Below are 22,435 nucleotides of genomic sequence, written 5' to 3'. Positions count from 1 at the left end.
AATTTTGTCACGTACTTTCTGATAAAGTACCACAACATTCTCTATCGCGTACACGCAGGCTTAACTGATTACCGTCGACGAACATTAGGCTTACATTTATTTGATATTACTTTGTCTTTCGTAGAAATCCATTTGAAATTGTTTTCCTGTTTTATTGTTGTTTTTATCGGTGCTGAAACGTACGACAAAACGAAAAGAGATCTAGAATTTAAAAAAAACGCGAGTAACTTCCCTTAGTAGAACCCAAATATTCTGCCCCAAACAACCTAACACGACAATTTTATTTACATTGAAACATAAAGTTAGCTGAAATACTCATTTCAAAAATATAACAACAGCCGGTTGAGGAGTTCTTACTCTTTGTAGCAAGTCCATTAAGGGTTTCGATTTAGAGTATACTTCGCATAATAACTGAATTAACATAAATTATAAAAACTTTATTTGGAAGGTTAGTGGTCTAGAAAGCGTGGACTGTAGAGAAACGTAATATTGCTACGCTCATAACAAGCTTGTCGGAACCATAATAATCAAAACAGATAAGGAAAAGAAAGTTATAATAAGATTGTTTGAAATTACCTATACTTTGAGCTTCTTTCAATCACAGCAAGTTGAAGGGCACAGGACATACCAAGCGTAGGAACTAGCTATTGGTAAACTTTCTGTGGCACAGCATTTCTAAAACAAAATTTATCTCTGAAAATTTCATCAGAGCCAATTTTTGTCGGTTTTGAGGCTGAAGGATGATTTTGTTAGTATTTTGAAATTCGTGTAAAGCAGCATGAATGCCATCTGTGCTAGCCGTCCCTAATTTAGCAGTGTAAGACCAGAGGGAAGGCAGCAACTAATAACAACCCACTGCCAACTCTTGGACAACTCTTTTACCAACGAATAGTGGGATTGACCGTAACATAATAACGCTATCACTGCTGAAAGAGCGAGCATGTTTGGTATAACGGGGATTCGAACCTGCGCCTCTCAGATTATCTGGTCATGCCAGGTGATGAAGAATAATTGTGTTGGGATGCCACAAAAGTAAACATTGTGTTTCTTTTGTGTAATTATCTTATCATCACCATATATCTCTCTCCCCCTTTAATGTATGTTTATATCTTCTATTACACCTATGTTTCGGTTTTCAATGACATTAAGGTTTCTTGTTTCTATTACACCTGTGTTTCGGTTTTCAATGACACTTAGATTTCTGGTTTCTATTAGACCTATGATTCAGCTTTCAATTACACTTAGATTTCTGGTTTCTATTACACCAATGTTTCGGTTTTCAATGACATTTAGATTTCGGGTTTCTATTACACCTATGTTTCAGCTTTCAATGACACTAGATTTCTGGTTTCTTTACAACTATGTTTCGGTTTTCAATGACACTTATATTTCTGGTTTCTTTACACCCATGTTTCGGTTTTCAATGACATTTAGATTTCTGGTTTCTATTACACCTATGTTTCAGCTTTCAACGACACTTAATTTCTGGTTTCTATTACACATATGATTCTGCTTTCAATGACATTTAGATTTCTGGTTTCAATTACACCTATGATTCTGCTTTCAATGACATTTAGATTTCTGGTTTCTTTACACCTATGTTTCAGCTTTCAATGACACTTAGATTTCTGGTTTCTATTACACCTGTGTTTCGGTTTTCAATGACACTTAGATTTCTGGTTTCTATTAGACCTATGATTCAGCTTTCAATTACACTTAGATTTCTGGTTTCCATTAGACCTATGATTCAGCTTTCAATGACACTGAGATTTCTGGTTTCTATTACACCAATGTTTCGGTTTTCAATGACATTTAGATTTCGGGTTTCTATTACACCTGAATCAGTTTTCAATGACACTTAGATTTCTGGTTTCTATTACACCTATGTTTCGGTTTTCAATGACACTTAGATTTCTGGTTTCTATTAGACCTATGATTCAGCTTTCAATTACACTTAGATTTCTGGTTTCCATTAGACCTATGATTCAGCTTTCAATGACACTGAGATTTCTGGTTTCTATTACACCAATGTTTCGGTTTTCAATGACATTTAGATTTCGGGTTTCTATTACACCTGAATCAGTTTTCAATGACACTTAGATTTCTGGTTTCTATTACACCTATGTTTCGGTTTTCAATGACACTTAGATTTCTGGTTTCTCTACACCTATGATTCAGCTTTCAATGACACTTAGATTTCTGGTTTCTTTACACCTGTGTCTCAGGTTTTCAATGACATTTAGATTTCTGGTTTCTTTACACCTATGCTTCGATTTTCAATGACACTTAGATTTCTGGTTTCTATTACACCTGAATCAGTTTTCAATGACACTTAGATTTCTGGTTTCTTTACACCTATGATTCAGATTTCAATGTCACTTTCATTTCTGGTTGCTATTACACTTATAATTCAGCTTTCAATGACACTTAGATTTCTGGTTTCTATTACACCTGTGTTTCGGTTTTCAATGACACTTAGATTTCTGGTTTCTATTAGACCTATGATTCAGCTTTCAATTACACTTAGATTTCTGGTTTCTATTAGACCTATGATTCAGCTTTCAATGACACTGAGATTTCTGGTTTCTATTACACCAATGTTTCGGTTTTCAATGACATTTAGATTTCGGGTTTCTATTACACCTATGTTTCAGCTTTCAATGACACTGAGATTTCTGGTTTCTTTACAACTATGTTTCGGTTTTCAATGACACTTATATTTCTGGTTTCTTTACACCTATGTTTCGGTTTTCAATGACATTTAGATTTCTGGTTTCTATTACACCTATGTTTCAGCTTTCAACGACACTTAATTTCTGGTTTCTACTACACATATGATTCTGCTTTCAATGACATTTAGATTTCTGGTTTCAATTACACCTATGATTCTGCTTTCATTGACATTTAGATTTCTGGTTTCTTTACACCTATGTTTCAGCTTTCAATGACACTTAGATTTCTGGTTTCTATTACACCTATGTTTCGGTTTTCAATGACACTTAGATTTCTGGTTTCTCTACACCTATGATTCAGCTTTCAATGACACTTAGATTTCTGGTTTCTTTACACCTATGTTTCGATTTTCAATGACACTTAGATTTCTGGTTTCTATTACACCTGAATCAGTTTTCAATGACACTTAGATTTCTGGTTTCTTTACACCTATGCTTCAGATTTCAATGTCACTTTCATTTCTGGTTGCTATTACACTTATAATTCAGCTTTCAATGACTTTTAGATTTCTGGTTTTTTTACACCTATGTTTCGGTTTTCAATGACACTTAGATTTCTAGTTTCTTGACATCTATGTTTTGGTTTTCAATGACATTTGTATTTCTGGTTTCTTTACACCTATGTTTCGGTTGTCAATGACATTTAGATTTCTGGTTTCTTTACACCTATGTTTCGGTTTTCAATGACACTTAGATTTCTACTTTCTTTACACCTATGTTTTCTGGTTTTGTTACACCTATGATCCAGCTTTCAATGACACTTAGATTTCTTGTCATTTTACACCTATGATTCAGCTTTCAATGACACTTAGATTTCTGGTTTCTCTACACCTATGATTCAGCTTCCAATGACAGTTAGATTTCTGGTTTTTTTCCACTTATGATTCAGCTTTCAATGACACTTAGATTTCTGGTTTCTGTACACCTATGTTTCGGTTTTCAATGACATTTAGATTTCTGGTTTCTCTACACCTATGATTCAACTTCCAATGACAGTTAGATTTCTGGTTTCTTTCCAATTATGATTCAGCTTTCAATGACACTTAGATTTCTGGTTTCTATTACACTTATGTTTCGGTTTTCAATGACACTTAGATTTCTAGTTTCTTTACACCTATGTTTCGGTTTTCAATGACATTTGTATTTCTGGTTTCTTTACACCTATGTTTCGGTTGTCAATGACATTTAGATTTCTGGTTTCTTTACACCTATGTTTCGGTTTTCAATGACATTTAGATTTCTGGTTTCTTTACACCTATGTTTTCTGGTTTTTTTACACCTATGATCCAGCTTTCAATGACACTTAGATTTCTTGTTTCTTTACACCTATGATTCAGCTTTCAATGACACTTAGATTTCTAATTTCTTTACACCTATGATTCAGCTTTCAATGACACTTAGATTTCTGTTTTCTCTTCACCTTTGATTCAGCTTCCAATGACACTTAGATTTCTGGTTTCTTTCCACTTATGATTCAGCTTTCAATGACACTTAGATTTCTGGTTTTTTTACACCTATGATTCAGCTTTCAATGACATTTAGATTTCTGGTTTCTTTAGACCTATGTTTCGGTTTTCAATGAAATTTAGATTTCTGGTTTCTTTACACCTATGTTTCGGTTTTCAATGACACTTAGATTTCTACTTTCTTTACACCTATGTTTCGGTTTTCAATGACACTTAGATTTCTGGTTTCTTTACACCTATGTTTCGGTTTTCAATGACATTTAGATTTCTGGTTTCTTCACACCTATGTTTCGGTTTTCAGTGACACTTAGATTTCTGGTTTCTTTACACCTATGTTTCGGTTTTCAATGACATTTAGATTTCTGGTTTCTTTACACCTATGTTTCGGTTTTCAATGACTATTAGATTTCTAGTTTCTTTACACCTATGTTTCGGTTTTCAATGACACTAAGATTTCTGGTTTCTTCACACCTATGTTTCGGTTTTCAGTGACACTTAGATTTCAAGTTTCGTAACACTTATGTTTCGGTTGTCAATGACATTTAGATTTCTGGTTTCTTTACACCTATGTTTTCTGGTTTTTTTACACCTATGATCCAGCTTTCAATGATACTTAGATTTCTTGTTTCTTTACACCTATGATTCAGCTTTCAATGACACTTAGATTTCTGGTTTATTTACACCTATGATTCAGCTTTCAATGACACTTCGATTTCTGGTTTCTTTACACCTATGATTCAGCTTTCAATGACACTTAGATATTTGGTTTCTCTACACCTAGGATTGAGCTTTCAATGACACTTAGATATTTGGTTTCTCTACACTTAGGATTGAGCTTGCAATGACACTTAGATTTCTGGTTTCTTTACACCTATGATTCAGCTTTCAATGACACTTAGATTTCTGGTTTCTTTACACCTATGTTTCGGTTTTCAATGACATTTAGATTTCTGGTTTCTTTACAACTATGTTTCGGTTTTCAATGACATTTAGATTTCTGGTTTCTTTACACTTATGATTCAGCTTTCAATGTCATTTAGATTCCTACTTTAAGGTAGTTCTTTATTCCTGTTTTAAGTTACAGTTATTTTTGTGCTTCCTCTATTGGTCCTTGATTTCAACTATATTGTATTTTGTTTTCAAGTTTTCGTCACAAGTCAAACTAAGTTTATTTTTCATTAACTCTTATAACTAAGTATGTTTGTCTGTGAAAAGTAGCGTCCAAACTTAAAGCTACACTCACAACATTGACAATCAAAAGTAGTGTCCAAACTGACAGCTACACTCGCAACATTGACAATCAAAAGTAGCGTCCAAACTAACAGCTACACTCGCAACATTGACAATCAAAAGTAGCGTCCAAACTGACAGCCACAATCACAACATTGACAATCAAAAGTAGCGTCAAAACTAACAGCTACACTCACAACATTGACAATCAAAAGTAGCGTCCAAACTGACAGCCACAATCACAACATCGACAATTAAAAGTAGTGTCCAAACTGAGAGCTACACTCGCAACATTGACAATCAAAAGTAGCGTCCAAACTAACAGCTACACTCACTACATTGACAATCAAAATTAACGTCCAAACTAACAGCCACAATCACAACATCGACAATTAAAAGTAGTGTCCAAACTGAGAGCTACACTCGCAACATTGACAATCAAAAGTAGCGTCCAAACTAACAGCTACACTCGCAACATTGACAATCAAAAGTAGCGTCCAAACTAACAGCTACACTCACAACATTGACAATCAAAAGTAGTGTCCAAACTGAGAGCTACACTCGCAACATTGACAATCAAAAGTAGCGTCCAAACTAACAGCTACACTCACAACATCGACAATTAAAAGTAGTGTCCAAACTGAGAGCTACACTCGCAACATTGACAATCAAAAGTAGCGTCCAAACTAACAGCTACACTCACTACATTGACAATCAATAGTAGCGTCCAAACTAACAGCTATATTCACAGCATTGACACTTTTTTTACTGCAAATATTCACTCATTATGTACTCAAGCCGATTTTGTTTTTCAACTCTTGGTGTTATGAACTCTTGGTTCACCTAAAAGTGGGTTATTTTTATTTTTTGTCATTCGGATCAGACATGGATGATTTAGAGCAACAAAACCACAAGGAAAAAGAATATCTAAGTACACAAGTATTCGTTAGGCCAAGCAAACTAGATTATCAGTTCTTAACTAAAGTTTCCAAGAAGAGAAAAAAAAAAAGGAAAAAATCGATCAAAATTGTTTTGATATTTGTTGAGTGAACATAAGGTTCCAGCAGAGTACATCCAGTGAACATAAGGTTCCAGCAGAGCACATCCAGTGAACATAAGGTTCCAGCAGAGCAGATCCAGTGATCATAAGGTTCCAGCAGAGTACATCCAGTGAACATAAGGTTCCTGCAGAGCACATCCAGTGAACATAAGGTTCCAGCAGAGCTCATCCAGTGAACATAAGGTTCAAGCAGAGAACATCCAGTGAACATAAGGTTCAAGCAGAGAACATCCAGTGAACATGAGGTTCCAGCAGAGCACATCCAGTAAACGTAATTTTCCAACAGAGCACATCCAGTGAACATAAGGTTCCAGCAGAGTTCATCCAGTGAACATAAGGTTCCAGCAGAGCACATGCAATGAACATAAGGTTCCAACAGAGCACATCCAGTGAACATAAGGTTCCAGCAGAGCAGATCCAGTGAACATAAGGTTTTAGTAGAACAGATCCAGTGAACATAAGGTTCCAGCAGAAGAGATACAGTGGACATAAGGTTCCAGCGGAGCTCATCCAGTGAACATAAGGTTCCAGCAGAGCACATCCAGTGAACATAAGGTTCCAGCAGAGCACATCTAATGAACATAAGGTTCCAACAGAGCACATCCAGTGAACGTAAGGTTCCAGCAGAGCAGATCCAGTGAACATAAAGTTCCAGCAGAGCTCATCCAGTGAACATAAGGTTCCAGCAGAGCACATCCAGTGAACATAAGGTTCCAGCAGAGCAGATCCAGTGAACATAAGGTTCCAGCAGAGCAGATCCAGTGAACATAAGGTTCCAGCAGAGTACATCCAGTGAACATAAGGTTCCAGCAGAACTCATCCAGTGAACATAAGGTTCCAGCAGACCAGATCCAGTGAACATACGTTTCCAGCAGAGCACATGCAATGAACATAAGGTTCCAACAGAGAACATCCAGTGAACATAAGGTTCCAGCAGAGCAGATCCAGTGAACATAAGGTTCCAGCAGAGCTCATCCAGTGAACATAAGGTTCCAGCAGAGCTCATCCAGTGAACATAAGGTTCCAGCAGACCAGATCCAGTGAACATACGTTTCCAGCAGAGCACATGCAATGAACATAAGGTTCCAACAGAGAACATCCAGTGAACATAAGGTTCCAGCAGAGCAGATCCAGTGAACATAAGGTTCCAGCAGAGCTCATCCAGTGAACATAAGGTTCCAGCAGAGCTCATCCAGTGAACATAAGGTTCCAGCAGAGCACATCCAGTGAACATGAGGTTCCAGCAGAGTAGATCCAGTGAACATAAGGTTCCAGCAGAGCACATCCAGTGGACATAAGGTTCCAGCGGAGCTCATCCAGTGAACATAAGGTTCCAACAGAGCACATCCAGTGAACGTAAGGTTCCAGCAGAGCAGATCCAGTGAACATAAAGTTCCAGCAGAGCTCATCCAGTGAACATAAGGTTCCAGCAGAGCACATCCAGTGAACATAAGGTTCCAGCAGAGCACATCCAGTGAACATAAGGTTCCAGCAGAGCACATCTAATGAACATAAGGTTCCAACAGAGCACATCCAGTGAACGTAAGGTTCCAGCAGAGCAGATCCAGTGAACATAAAGTTCCAGCAGAGCTCATCCAGTGAACATAAGGTTCCAGCAGAGCACATCCAGTGAACATAAGGTTCCAGCAGAGTACATCCAGTGAACATAAGGTTCCAGCAGAGCAGATCCAGTGAACATAAAGTTCCAGCAGAGCTCATCCAGTGAACATAAGGTTCCAGCAGAGCACATCCAGTGAACATAAGGTTCCAGCAGAGCACATCCAGTGAACATAAGGTTCCAGCAGAGCACATCTAATGAACATAAGGTTCCAACAGAGCACATCCAGTGAACGTAAGGTTCCAGCAGAGCAGATCCAGTGAACATAAAGTTCCAGCAGAGCTCATCCAGTGAACATAAGGTTCCAGCAGAGCACATCCAGTGAACATAAGGTTCCAGCAGAGCACATCCAGTGAACATAAGGTTCCAGCAGAGCACATCTAATGAACATAAGGTTCCAACAGAGCACATCCAGTGAACGTAAGGTTCCAGCAGAGCAGATCCAGTGAACATAAAGTTCCAGCAGAGCTCATCCAGTGAACATAAGGTTCCAGCAGAGCACATCCAGTGAACATAAGGTTCCAGCAGAGTACATCCAGTGAACATAAGGTTCCAGCAGAGCAGATCCAGTGAACATAAAGTTCCAGCAGAGCTCATCCAGTGAACATAAGGTTCCAGCAGAGCACATCCAGTGAACATAAGGTTCCAGCAGAGCACATCCAGTGAACATAAGGTTCCAGCAGAGCACATCCAGTGAACATAAGGTTCCAGCAGAGCAGATCCAGTGAACATAAAGTTCCAGCAGAGCTCATCCAGTGAACATAAGGTTCCAACAGAGCACATCCAGTGAACGTAAGGTTCCAGCAGAGCAGATCCAGTGAACATAAAGTTCCAGCAGAGCTCATCCAGTGAACATAAGGTTCCAGCAGAGCACATCCAGTGAACATAAGGTTCCAGCAGAGCACATCCAGTGAACATAAGGTTCCAGCAGAGCACATCCAGTGAACATAAGGTTCCAGCAGAGCACATCTAATGAACATAAGGTTCCAACAGAGCACATCCAGTGAACGTAAGGTTCCAGCAGAGCAGATCCAGTGAACATAAAGTTCCAGCAGAGCTCATCCAGTGAACATAAGGTTCCAGCAGAGCACATCCAGTGAACATAAGGTTCCAGCAGAGTACATCCAGTGAACATAAGGTTCCAGCAGAGCAGATCCAGTGAACATAAAGTTCCAGCAGAGCTCATCCAGTGAACATAAGGTTCCAGCAGAGCACATCCAGTGAACATAAGGTTCCAGCAGAGCACATCCAGTGAACATAAGGTTCCAGCAGAGCACATCTAATGAACATAAGGTTCCAACAGAGCACATCCAGTGAACATAAGGTTCCAGCAGAGCACATCTAATGAACATAAGGTTCCAACAGAGCACATCCAGTGAACATAAGGTTCCAACAGAGCACATCTAATGAACATAAGGTTCCAACAGAGCACATCCAGTGAACGTAAGGTTCCAACAGAGCACATCCAGTGAACATAAAGTTCCAGCAGAGCTCATCCAGTGAACATAAGGTTCCAACAGAGCACATCCAGTGAACATAAGGTTCCAACAGAGCACATCTAATGAACATAAGGTTCCAACAGAGCACATCCAGTGAACGTAAGGTTCCAACAGAGCACATCCAGTGAACATAAAGTTCCAGCAGAGCTCATCCAGTGAACATAAGGTTCCAGCAGAGCTCATCCAGTGAACATAAGGTTCCAACAGAGCACATCCAGTGAACATGAGGTTCCAGCAGAGCACATCCAGTAAACATGAGGTTCCAGCAGAGCACATCCAGTGAACATAAGGTTCCAGCAGAGCAGATCCAGTGAACATAAAGTTCCAGCAGAGTACATCCAGTGAACATAAGGTTCCAGCAGAGCACATCCAGTGAACATAAGGTTCCAGCAGAGCACATCCAGTGAACATAAGTTTCCAGCAGAGCTCATCCAGTGAACATAAGGTTCCAACAGAGCACATCCAGTGAACATGAGGTTCCAGCAGAGCACATCCAGTGAACATGAGGTTCCAGCAGAGTACATCCAGTGAACATAAGGTTCCAGCAGAGTACATCCAGTGAACATAAGGTTAAAATTAGGATTTGAGATCATATTTGAACAGATCTCGTCGAGTGTGTATTTTAAATATGTAGCTTTACGTGTCTTTCTGTTATCTAATAAAATATACGACAACTTAACATTTTCAAGTGGGGGTATTTTTGTTCACTCCTTGTAAGTGAGTTTTTCTCAGATTGTATAGTCAGAAACAAAGTAGATAAAAATAATTCGTCTTGTCAATCGGGTTTCAAAGTAATTGAACCAACCCTTGTGGACATTTAACAAAAAGATAATTATTCACAGTTTTAGACACAACTGTGATATCCTATTGTGTTACGAATTTTTGTATATACATTTGACTTATTTTAAATAAATTATTTTAAAACAAGTGGTTTCTGTGCTACCCGTTTATTGTTCGAATTTATTACCAACAAGTCAGAGACACCTACTGTAAAATAATCCTATCACATTGACATACATGTAAGTCCTGACAGTGGAAACTCTAGTTTGTGGATTATCAGTGAAGCAGGTTTTAAATGTTATGTATGGTTCGGTAGCACGAAAGGCTTAGTTCTAGTCCGATAGTACACGTCCCTTCACATTTCTTTTTACGTCTATCAGGATCAAGAATTTATCTTTCCATAGGCCTAGCATGGCCAAGCGTGTTAAGGCGTGCGACTCGTAATCTGAGTTTGTTTGTTTGTTTTAGAATTTCGCACAAAGCTACTCGAGGGCTATCTGTGCTAGCCGTCCCTAATTTAGAAGTGTAAGACTAGAGGGAAGGCAGCTAGTCATCACCACCCACCGCCAACTCTTGGGCTACTCTTTTACCAACGAATAGTGGGATTGACCGTCACATTATACACCCCCACGGCTGGGAGGGCGAGCATGTTTAGCGCGACGCGGGCGCGAACCCGCGACCCTCGGATTACGAGTCGCACGCCTTACGCGCTTGGCCATGCCAGGCCCGTAATCTGAGGGTCACAGGTTCGAATCTCCCATCGCACCAAACATGCTCGCCCTTTCAGCCGTCGGGGCGCTATAAAATGACGATCAATCCCACTATTCGTTGGTAAAAGAGTAGCCCAAGAGTTGGCGGTGGGTGGTGATGACTAGCTGCCTTCCCTTTAGTCTTACACTGCTAAATTAGAGACGGCTAGCGCAGATAGCCCTCGAGTAGCTTTGCGCGAAATTTAAAAACAACCAAAGAAACTTTCCACGTTTTCAATCCGAAATAATAAAAAAAAGTAATATATTGTTGTATATACAATACTATTTAGTGTGGGTGTTATTATTTATTACATGATTGGATATTTAATTGTTACTTACGTTTTATAACAATAGAGTTAAAAATAATAATTTTAAAAGAGATAGTTGTGACAAGTTTGGTTATGTAACTCGGTAGGAGTTACGTCGTGTCTGCAACTAAATTGTTGTCTAGGTTTTACTGATATTGTTGTCGTCAAGTCACTCGAATCTTCGGAATTTTTCCCCTAACGTTAGCTATGTATTGTTAAGTCGTCGCGTCTTGTAGTTTATCGTAAATTCAATGCCTCAGTGAAAAACAGATATATATATATGCACAAATACGTGACTAGTCAACGCAAGTTAAGTAAATTAAAGTGAAGTTCAGCCAGCGTGTAAGTGATTTGCTGTAACAGGCGATATTTTAAAGTGAGTTTCACAGTTTAATAAAAATAAAGTAACTTGTCAGAGTGTTCTAAAGTAACTGAAGCCGTCTGTGAGTACTTTGGCTAAAAGAGGACAATTATTTTAATTAAGAGATACAAATGTGGTAACTTACGGAGTAACGTAAGTAAAGTTATCGCAAATTGTACAGTAAGAAAAAACGTAGAGTTAAAATAATTTGTCTTGTCAATCGGGTTCCAAAGTAATTGAATCAGCCGGAGTGGACTTCCAACGAGAATTATTTAGAGTTTTGATACAACTGCAATATCCTAGAGTGTAATTGATGTTTATACATACATTTGAATTGTTTTGAATATATCATTTTAAAACAAATGGATTTTGTGTTGTCCGTTTATCGTTCTAATTTATCACCAAGTCACAGCCACCAACTGTAGAATACTAGGTCGAACTTACATACTTAAACCCTGACATGTATGAAGTTTTTAAAATGTTAAACATGAAAGAATTATAAATCAGACCTACTCAAGATTTTGCTTTACGGCTATTCTTCAAGTGTTGATAAAATATAGAATAGGACAGCTAAGAGTAATGTTCAAATAAATTACAGTTTGTTTTATGAAAATTTAGGCTTAATCTTAAAGCAGTTTCAAAACGTTCGTGCGCGTGTTTAAGTTTTGTTTTAACCGTTATAATGTTGGTATTCGTATTGGATACGAACAGTTCAGTGCGATATCTGTATACTATTCACAACAAGAAACCGTAGACTAACTTACGTGGTGGTTATAAAACAAACTCCTCAAAAACGTGTTATCGAATATGTACTTTTCCTGTCTTCAAAGATGCATACTCTCGTTCTCCAGGGTCTGTGCTGTTTGAGGGGCGCCGTTCACACTGCCTTTCATAGATCCTTGAAGAATATAAAAATAAATTGATATATACATTTGTGTGTGTGTATGTGCAATGCTTTTCGAAAAGCTGTAAAGCGAAACGTTAAAATTCTGTCTTGACTTCAGACGTTTCTTTTTCTACTGTTGATTATGTCCTCTATACTCCAGTTAGTTGTAAGATAAACAGTGTAAAATAAAGAGGTTAGTTGATGAACGTATCTTCCCTTCAAGTTTTTTGTTCACGTGACTTCGCGTGATTAACATATGACGCTATCGCGTTTTTTTTTTTAAGAACACTGATAACAAAAGATTAGGAACACATTCGACCGATCTATCATAATAATACTCGGTTTCTGCCTGTCTTGAAAAATATGTACGAATCTTACATTTTAAGGTCGCATTTGCGCGCATTTCATTTCAGCGAGCCCTCCCTGTGGCACAGCGGCACCTCTGCTGACTCACAATTGGCTATCTGTGATCTACCCGCCACGGATATCGAAACCCGGTTTTTTAGCGGTTTTCTTGGTAGCAGTCGAATATTTCCTGGTATCCGGAACATTTTAACATAGATTATTATGACGCAGTGAAGGATTTCATATTCAACCTTTCAGAATTATTAAGCTGTCGCTCTTAAACTATCCTCCCTTAAATTCTATTTCCTGACGTCGATAACTGTTCTTTTAATACTGAGAGCCAACGAGGTTCATGCAAACGAGATAATTCATTTGTTCTTAGCAAGAAATAGTTGGAAAAACAAAAAATCCAGAAAAATAACTAAGAAAAGGAAAAGAGTGGATATACAATGCACACCATGCTTTCGTCGGTTCCTTAAAAATGTAGCACAGAATGTTGAGAGTTTTAATAACTATTTTATATTTGTATATGTTGTTGAGTCCAAATATTTTGGTGTCTCAAGAGAAGCGACTAGAGGGAGGACGTTAAAAAGTTAATCTCTTACAGATTTCTTAAATTAATATAATATTTATATTATAATTTGTAGTAGTCTGGGTTAAATAACAAAATAATAACTAGTTATAGTAATTTTGAAAAATAAAAGTAAGGTTAAATGTTTTAACTTGGAATTTAGAGATGTAAATTTGACTGCTACATTAAAATAGGCTTAGTATGTGTAACGGTACTTTAGGCTTAATTACCTTTCAACTTAATGGTAAATCGTATAATAGAATAGATATATTGCTTTATTAAATACAGTCTAAAACTAGTGTATTGGCTCTTAATGTTTTAAATTCAGAGCATACTGCTATATCTTACAGATGTAGACAGGTTATACATCTGGCTAAATACAATTGATTGTTAACGTTACGTATGTTGCTAGTTCTAATAAATTATTAAGTTTTGTTTCTAAGTCTTTGTAATTAAAGATGAAGTTTGCTGTCAAAATACAGTGTCCAAAAATGTTATCTTATCATAAGTGTTAGGCTCAATAATTACAGTGTTAACAATAGGCTAGTATTTACTATTAAGTATTTATTCTCAGACTATAAGTATAAATATAATTATAAGTGTAGGAGTTAAGAATTCACAGTTTGCTAGGTGTAATGGGTGCAAAGAGTGGCTTTTATTATTTGGTGACCCGGGACCGGCATGTACTTTTAAGATATAGTTATGAATATTACAATTTTCACGTTGTGTTTGTGCATTTGAGTATAAATTGGAGACTATCATAATTAAAATAGAGGCAATAGATAAAGATAAATGTAGGCTGTGGGAAATAGTAGTAGGATTTCAAGAGGATATTAAACTTTTACATGTAAATAATACTTCAGTTAAGAACGACTTTCAGGGAGTTAGAAAGAATAATACTATGGTAAGAAGCAGTGAATTTAGTTATAATGAGCCTATTATGTTGAACAACAAAGGGCAGCCCTTGACTCCTGGAAATGAAGAACTGTTGGAGGGTAGAAAAACAAAATGGTCAGAGAAGGATGTGGCGATTCCTTGACAAGGTATGTGGGTAGAATAATCTGTGAGATAAATAAGGAGAAAATAATCAGATTGTGCTACAGAGTAGCATAGAAGGAGAATATAACTGATAGCGCAGGAGATATAATAAAGGGGCTAACAGAGATGAAGCTTTTGGGGTGCATGTAGGGGCTAATGATGTAGGAAAATGTAGGTCAGAGTAGCTAATTAATAAGTACAAGGGATTAATAAAGGCATTTAAAGAAGAATGACATAACTTAATTTTGTCAGGGATAATGCCCAAATTTAACTGTTGGTATGAAATTATAAGTAAGGTCACTCGGGTTAATTGCTAGGCTTAGATTAGCATATAAAGAAGAGCAGATAGACTGATTGGATCTGTGGTATCTGTTAAGTAAAAAGAAGCATTTTGGAATAGATGGCTCACATGTAAATAGGACAAGGGCTGGTTTATTTGCTAAGGATATTAACTTAGTTGTCAGGAAGGTTTAAACTAGGTCTAGACAGTGGTGAGGACCAGGAAAATTAAATGCAAATAGAAGAGGTAGAGAAAAGTTTAGCATAGGAAACGATTATAGAAGTTATAAGAAAATAATTAATTGTTACTACTGTAATGCTAGAAGTATAACAAATAAAAATATTACTTTAGCATTAAAAGGAATGGAGGATTTTGAGGTATTGGAAATAACTGAAACATCTAGGATCGATGAGGAGTAGCCTTATATGTAAAATGTAAGTTACATCCTGAATATATCAAATAACAAGTATACTGAATCTATTTGAGTTTCTATTAGTGGTAATTTGTTACAAATCATGAAATAATGCTGATAGAATTAGTGAGAAACATTATGTTGAAATTAATAGTTCAGCTATCAATAAAGTTATGGGTGATTCTAATTTCACATATATTGATTGGGAAATAATCCTAGACACAAACCATGAGAATTTAGAGACTTCTGCAAACTGTTCAGGATGGATTTCTTCCCCAGTTGGTCAACACATCTACTAGATATAATACTATTTTAGATTATTGTTAACTTCAAACATAGAAATGATCTGAAGGGTAGAAACTGGAGGACATTTGGGTGTAAGTGATCATTGCTCCATTAGGTTTGATGTTTTGCTACATATGGAGAAAATGAATAATGGTATTTGGGCTACAAATTTAAAAAAAAGCAAATTTTGAATGGACGCGACAAGAATTATCTTATAATTTAGGTAGCTGAGTTATTTAAGAGTCACTGATTGGATATGGAAAAAAATTTAATGATAAATTTTTAAAGATTCAAGGTAAAGATATTCCTCATAGAAAGAAATCTGTAGCTGCAAGTAAAGAAAACAGGTTGGATCACAAAGAACGTAACAGAAAAAATTAAAGTTACGTATTATAATTGATCTCGGACGAGTCTGATTTATTATGTTACGTATTATAATTTTAAATAACCAAACATTTTAATTTTAATTTAAAAGTTAATTAATTGTTAATATTTATCAAATTTATGATATTTGCCTACAAGATTGATACACACAATTTCTTTCTTAACACAAATATATTTTAATATACAAATAGCAATACAACAATTTATAATAATGGCTATTGAAATAATGGTTTATAGAATAGTTTCACAAACTTACAATCAATATTAAGACTTCTATCTGGTCTGACACTCAATCTTTTATCGACGTTCACGGAGAGCGAATTAATTCTATGTTTATTAACAGGTACACTTACGGCTAACTAGCTTAAAGTGCGTGTAAGTTTTCACCGACGACAATATCTAATGTCCTTGTAGTAATAGTAACGTCCGAAGTTAATTCATGGAAGTTTACTATGTTTTAAATCTATAAATATTCCTGGTCAAATATCTAATTTTCCGATTAATAACCGTTTGTATTAATTGTAGCTTTCGAAGCTTATTGAATACTAACTGTAATATACTAACAATATTTTGCTGTCTCATTATACATCGATTTATAATCTTTAGGTCTCGAAATTTCGGTTGGCCCAACAATATTGAAAGGTATGCTAGTGATTTCGTAAAACATATATTAATTATTACACTCGAAAATCTAAGAAATTAGAGAATAGGTAAAACAATACACATTTAACAATATCCATTACATACATTTCTAAATGTATATTAAACTGAAACAAATAACTGTATAACAGTAAATCCGTTTCAATCATAAATTTAAATTAACTGGTATGAGAGGAGGCATAGAAGATTTTTGGATATCAAGAAACTTGGTGAAACAGGAAATTAGGTTGATTGAGTGTTTGGAATTAAGCACAAAGCTACATAACGGGCTATCTGTACTCTGCCCACCAAAGGTATCGAAACTCGGTTTTTCGCGAGTTGAGTCTGCAGACATACTGCTGTGCCAGTAGGAGGCCAGGAAATTAGGACGACAAGTGTTAGAATGGTGGTATGACCCCTAGAGATGATAAAATAAGGTTGGTATGTGATGATAGTGAGATTGCTGGGCTGGTAATTTCATTCTTCAGTTTTTACTAACAAAGGTTTAAGCAGTAATCCACATCTTGAACAATTGGTAGATAGAAACAAGATGACTACATTAATTCTAAGCTGATTTTGTTTGTTTGTTTTTAATTTCGCGCAAAGCTACTCGAGGGCTATCTGCACTAGCCGTCCCTAGTTTAGCAGTATAAGACTGGAGAGAAAGACGCTAGCTAGTTATCATCACCCACCGCCAACTCTTGGGCTATAAAATATTCATTATGGTTAACAATAATGCTCTGTTTTCTCTATAGCCTGCTCTCTAACAGTAATGACGAAAAGGTCATAGCTCTTGTAACATAGTTAACAGCCTATGACGTCAGTCAACTAAATGGCACGTGCCTCATAAATCACGTTATAAAGTTAATGTTGTGTGATATTTCTATGTTAAAAAGAAACTTATAAAAATCATTTCGTTGTTTTCTAATCATAGAAGATGCGACTAAAGACCTATTATTATTTCATTATAAATCGTTAGAAAGTTACGAGCTTAATTTGTTCTTAGTTGAGTTGAACATAAAAAGTAATTATATTATCTGACCATGAGAAAGTACTGTAATCACAAAACGGAAATCATTTCTTAGTGCTCTGGTTCAGCTTCAACCTACAATCTGTATAATAAGAGTTAATTACATAAAAGTCACTGTCATTGATTGTAACAGTTGTAGTGGTTTCTACTTTTGGACTTATTAATCTATCTCGGATTACCAGCTCATGAATATTAGGCCTTTCTTACAGTCAAATCTTCTGAAACACCTGTATGAAATTAACAATTTAAAATTTTGAATTTTGTAATTAAATAATTTGAACCAACAATATAAATACATCTCAGTTATCTGAATATCTATTTCTACTAAACATTTAATTGTATAGCACTATTGTAGCAAATTTTAAATATTATATTTTTTACACTACTATAATTAATTCTTTAAATACTTAATGATCAATTTTTATTTTTTGTCCCATTTTGTTTTTCCAAATAAAAGTATAATGGGAGAAGAAAAATAATTAATTTTAGAAGTAAAACTTTTACGAGATACACTGATAAAAATGCCCATTATTCAATTTTAAATATCTGAAATAAATAATCAAATTAATGGAGACAGAATGTACACCATTAGCAATGATATTCTAAACGTCTGTTACAATTTACCGCTATAACTTTATTTTCATACATACGTTTGTTTCGGTTTGATGTGTGTGTATTGCGCAAGTCCCTCTCGTTATCTAAATTTGTAGAAGATTCTCGAGAGCAAGAATCAACAATATGTGATTTACGAAAACACTAGCGTGAATTGAAACATTGTTGAAAGTTTGAGAATCTCACACGATTGGTACATAAAAATCAACATGCCGAGAGACAGATTATTATGGGTCAGCTACAGCCTGTACACATTAAGCCACAAAAAGCTACAGTTGTGATTAATGCATATTAATCGGAAAAACTACAGAATTTGATTAAGAACGTTTACGGATTTCGAACAAGCTGTTCAATTTCAATGAAGTAATTTCGGACGTTAGCATTTCTATGAGGACATTAAATATCTTCATCAGTAAAACGTTTGCGACGTGAGGCCAACCAAGCTAGCTAGCTTAAGCGTTAACAATATGAACTCAGAATTAATTTGCTCACCGTGGACTTGGATCGTCTGTAAAATACTGTTATAGACCGGATGAACGATTCAGTATTGTCTGTAAATTTGTAAAACTGTTGTACGTAAACCATCATTAGTAATAACCGTTATCATAAATTGTATCGTTGTTTGTATATTAAAATATACTTGTATTGAGAAAGAAAATTGTGTGTATCAGTTTTGTTGGTAAATATAATAAACTTAGTACTATCAATACTTAATTAATTTCTAAATTAAAATTAAAAATACAGGTAACCTATAATGTAATGCTGCACAGAATTAATATATATATATATTAAGTACATTAATATTCCACTAGGAAATAACGTGCAACTAAATTAATGTAGAATCCTGCAAGTATTCAGTATTTAGTTAACAGTTTTAAAACCTTAACTGATTTTAATAAAGTTAAACCTCGACGTACTCTTCCTGCTATCTGGCAGAGAAAATATGTAACCAAATCGTTCTGTATCTGTGTGTTTTAAATAAACAAGGTACTAAAAATATAAGTGAAAGAAGTGAAAATTTTAACATTAATGATAATGTTTAGATAAAAATAGTAGTTTAACCATTTTATTAATATTACACGACTTAGTATATTCAGTCTTTTGATAATACATTAAACCTTGCAGTGAGGAACACATATCTATTATTTTAAAAAATGGCCCTAGGTGATGCTCTTGCTGCCATCTAGTAGCAGAAATACGAAACGAAACTATTCTCTATCTCTCCGTTAAATGAGCAACAGCATAGTAATAAACATGAGGGGCTTCAATTTGGTAAGATAAAGTATCAAATCTGTTTATGACTGTCCTCTGAAGAGCCGTGTGTATTCAGTTTACACTCTGACCCATCCAACTTCACTCTCTCTAGCGGCTTAAAAATCATATTATTACTTTAAAAAAACCGTACAAATCGCTAAAAAACAGCTACCGTTGGTGAGTTGTTGTTGTTTTAATTAAGCACAAAGCTACATAATGGGTTATCTGTGCTCTGCCCACCATAGGTATCGAAACCCAGTTTTTAGCGTTGTAAGTCTGCAGACATACCGCTGAGCCACTGGTGAGAGTAACGTGTTTGCTTATCTATATGCAAAAACGGCTCGTTTGGGCTTATCCTTCTTATAAACCAGCATTTCCCAAACTTTTCCAACTAGGGACCGGTTTATTTTTGTAATTTTTCATGAGGCCCGGTCTTCTTAAATACTCAGTTAGATAACCTGTTAAGACAAGGATGGCTAAGTCTTAACATTAAGTTGGAAGCACTAGTTCTATTAATACATTATCGATCATAAAGTATACAGGTATTTTATAATACTACTGTTTAAAAAATATATAATTCATCGTTATTTAATCTTTACATCACCTGTGTATTTATTAATGCTCTTTTAAAAAATAAACTTACCTAACAAGTAGGAAAAGAAGTCAGTTTGATCCTGAAATCTGGCTCGACATCTGATCTGTTGCTGTACTCGTTTTTTAAGAAAACTAATATTGAGAAGCCTGACAAAGAGTATAAGAAATCTCACTTCTTATGAAGTTAAGTTAAGCCTTTAGTTAAGTTCTTTAGTTAAGCCTTTAGTTAAGCCTCGTTAATTAAAATGTTCTTTCAGTGCAGTGTCACAGAACAGTACAACAATAAAAAATAAATTTATGATTCACTGAGTTGTAATCCTTACTCATGTTCAGTAAAAGGGTTTCTGGATCCACATTTTACTTCTATCAGTTAGAGAAATTTGATAGACGAAGAGTTCTCATCTGGAATATTACCTTCTTCACCTTGGTTTTGTAGTTCTGTTAAAGAAGATAAAAATAATTTTTCTTCTTAACTCAATGTACCCACAAGTTAATTTTTTCACTAACTTCAGTTTCACTAGAACTAGGCTGCATTTGCGCATTTTTTGAGGTTTTCTTCTGTGATGCATGTTTCTTCTCCATCTATCCATATAGAGGAGGGGATTTGTTAAAGATGAACAACTTTAAAAAATTTAGTTAGTATAAACTAAGTTACAAAGAATTCTCTCTCTTCTCATAACAAATTAACGCTTCTAGCACTAGCCACCCGCAACTTGTCTGCTGCCACTTTGTTTAAATTTATGACATTTCACAATAATCTTAAGTTGCACTTTTAGTTTCTCAGGGGCTGAAGGTATAAAGACAACCGTCAACTTGTGAATTCTATAGTTTTGTAGCCTTAAATACAAACTGTCACTTTTCTTTACCTTAACATTTGTTTAGTTGAAATCCAAGTTAGATTAAATGAAAATTTAAATTATAATGTATTTCAAAATATTAATTTTATTATAATATATTTATATTAACTGGTTTAATAACATTTTTATATAATATCCAACGAGGGCTTGGAGAAAGTTTTAAAATAGCGGTTGGTTGTGAAGGGTTAAAGTTAATTTTTATTAACTTTTTTAAGTTTTCTGCGGACTGGCATGTTTTTTACATGGACCAGTACCGGGTCATGAACCACACTTTAGGAAATGCTGCTATGAATGGTGGCTCCTCGAGTGAGAGGAAATGGAACTGATCTTGGAGTCTGTACAATTTTACTGCTGTTTTTTGTTAAAGTATGCTAATAACTTGTTGATTAAACTTGCAAACCATAATATATTAACCAATTAATCATTTGCTAACAAACAAGTAAACCAGAACATGATCTGGTTTTGCTCTATCTCAAAACGACTGGTATGGGTAACCACTTTTATTGACAAGCAGGGGGCAAGGTTTTGACCTTCCTAGGTTAACCTGCTTATCAATAAAAGTTTCAATATCCATACCAGTCGGTTTGAGATACATTTTAATTTCAGGTGGGTTTCTCGTCATCAAGAATAGCCGTCTATTGATTAAATATTGGCAAGCTATTAAACCTCATTGCATTAACTAATAGATAACGAATTACTGTCAGAAACACTAAACCAGAGAGGATAAGGTAGAAAAAACCATGTGTATAATTTTAACAACACCTTTAGCCTCAGCCTCCATTATCTGTTCTCACCTTTATGCCGTGATCTTTAACAACAAAATAATGTATAAAAAACTGCATTGGGATATCTAAATGTGACATTTAGCTCAAATAAAGAATTATTTTCTCATCTTTATACAAAGTTATAGCTTTTTCTTTAAAATAGGTCTTCCAACAATTTATTTCATAACTGCTGTTATTGGTTCATGGTCTGTTTCCACAAAGAGTTACACATGATTTACAATTTTAACTTTCCTCAAAACTGAATGAACATATATGTATTTTATTTTATGTTTAGGTTTCATTACAAACTGGCTGTCCACATTGTATATATGTATTTATATTTTATGTTTAAGTTTTATCATAAACTGGCCCTCTACATTGTTTTGTCACTGGCTAGCATTAATATAAATTATTGTCTATAAATGTTCAGAATTTTCAGTAGCTTGCAAAGTAGAATTTAATTTGTCCATGATCAATATGTTATTATTGAAAATAATTAAATATCTTTCTGTCACTATTTGGTAGAATGTATGTTTGTATGTTTTCTTATAGCAAAGTTACATTGGGCTATCTCCGGAGCCCACCGAGGGGAATCGAACCCCTGATTTTCGCATTGTAAGTCCATAGACATACTGCCGTACTAGTGGGGGCCCATTTGGTAGAAAATAATATAGATAAAAG

General features: G+C 35.4%; 1 protein-coding gene and 1 long non-coding RNA gene across 3 annotated transcripts in view; one reads left to right on the top strand and one right to left on the bottom strand.

Annotated features, from left to right (window-relative positions):
* Positions 1 to 20,580, bottom strand: part of LOC143229929 (uncharacterized) — a 114,348-nt gene extending 93,768 nt beyond the window's left edge. Inside the window, exons 1-2 of the long non-coding RNA XR_013016128.1 lie at positions 20,457 to 20,580; positions 12,568 to 12,701 (exon numbers count right to left, since the gene is read on the bottom strand). This is a non-coding gene — a long non-coding RNA (uncharacterized LOC143229929). The remainder of the gene's footprint in view (positions 1 to 12,567; positions 12,702 to 20,456) is intronic.
* The window catches only part of LOC143229926 (uncharacterized), a 111,232-nt gene continuing 103,038 nt past the window's right edge, over positions 14,242 to 22,435 (top strand). For both annotated transcript variants that reach the window (XM_076462796.1, XM_076462797.1), the window contains exon 1: positions 14,242 to 14,648. The gene's annotated coding sequence lies outside the window, so the exon portion shown is untranslated. The remainder of the gene's footprint in view (positions 14,649 to 22,435) is intronic.

Source organism: Tachypleus tridentatus, chromosome 10, assembly GCF_004210375.1.
Source record: "Tachypleus tridentatus isolate NWPU-2018 chromosome 10, ASM421037v1, whole genome shotgun sequence".
Lineage (NCBI taxonomy): Eukaryota > Metazoa > Arthropoda > Merostomata > Xiphosura > Limulidae > Tachypleus > Tachypleus tridentatus.
Note: the sequence above shows the minus strand (reverse complement) of the source record. Positions and strands in the feature narration are given on the sequence as shown.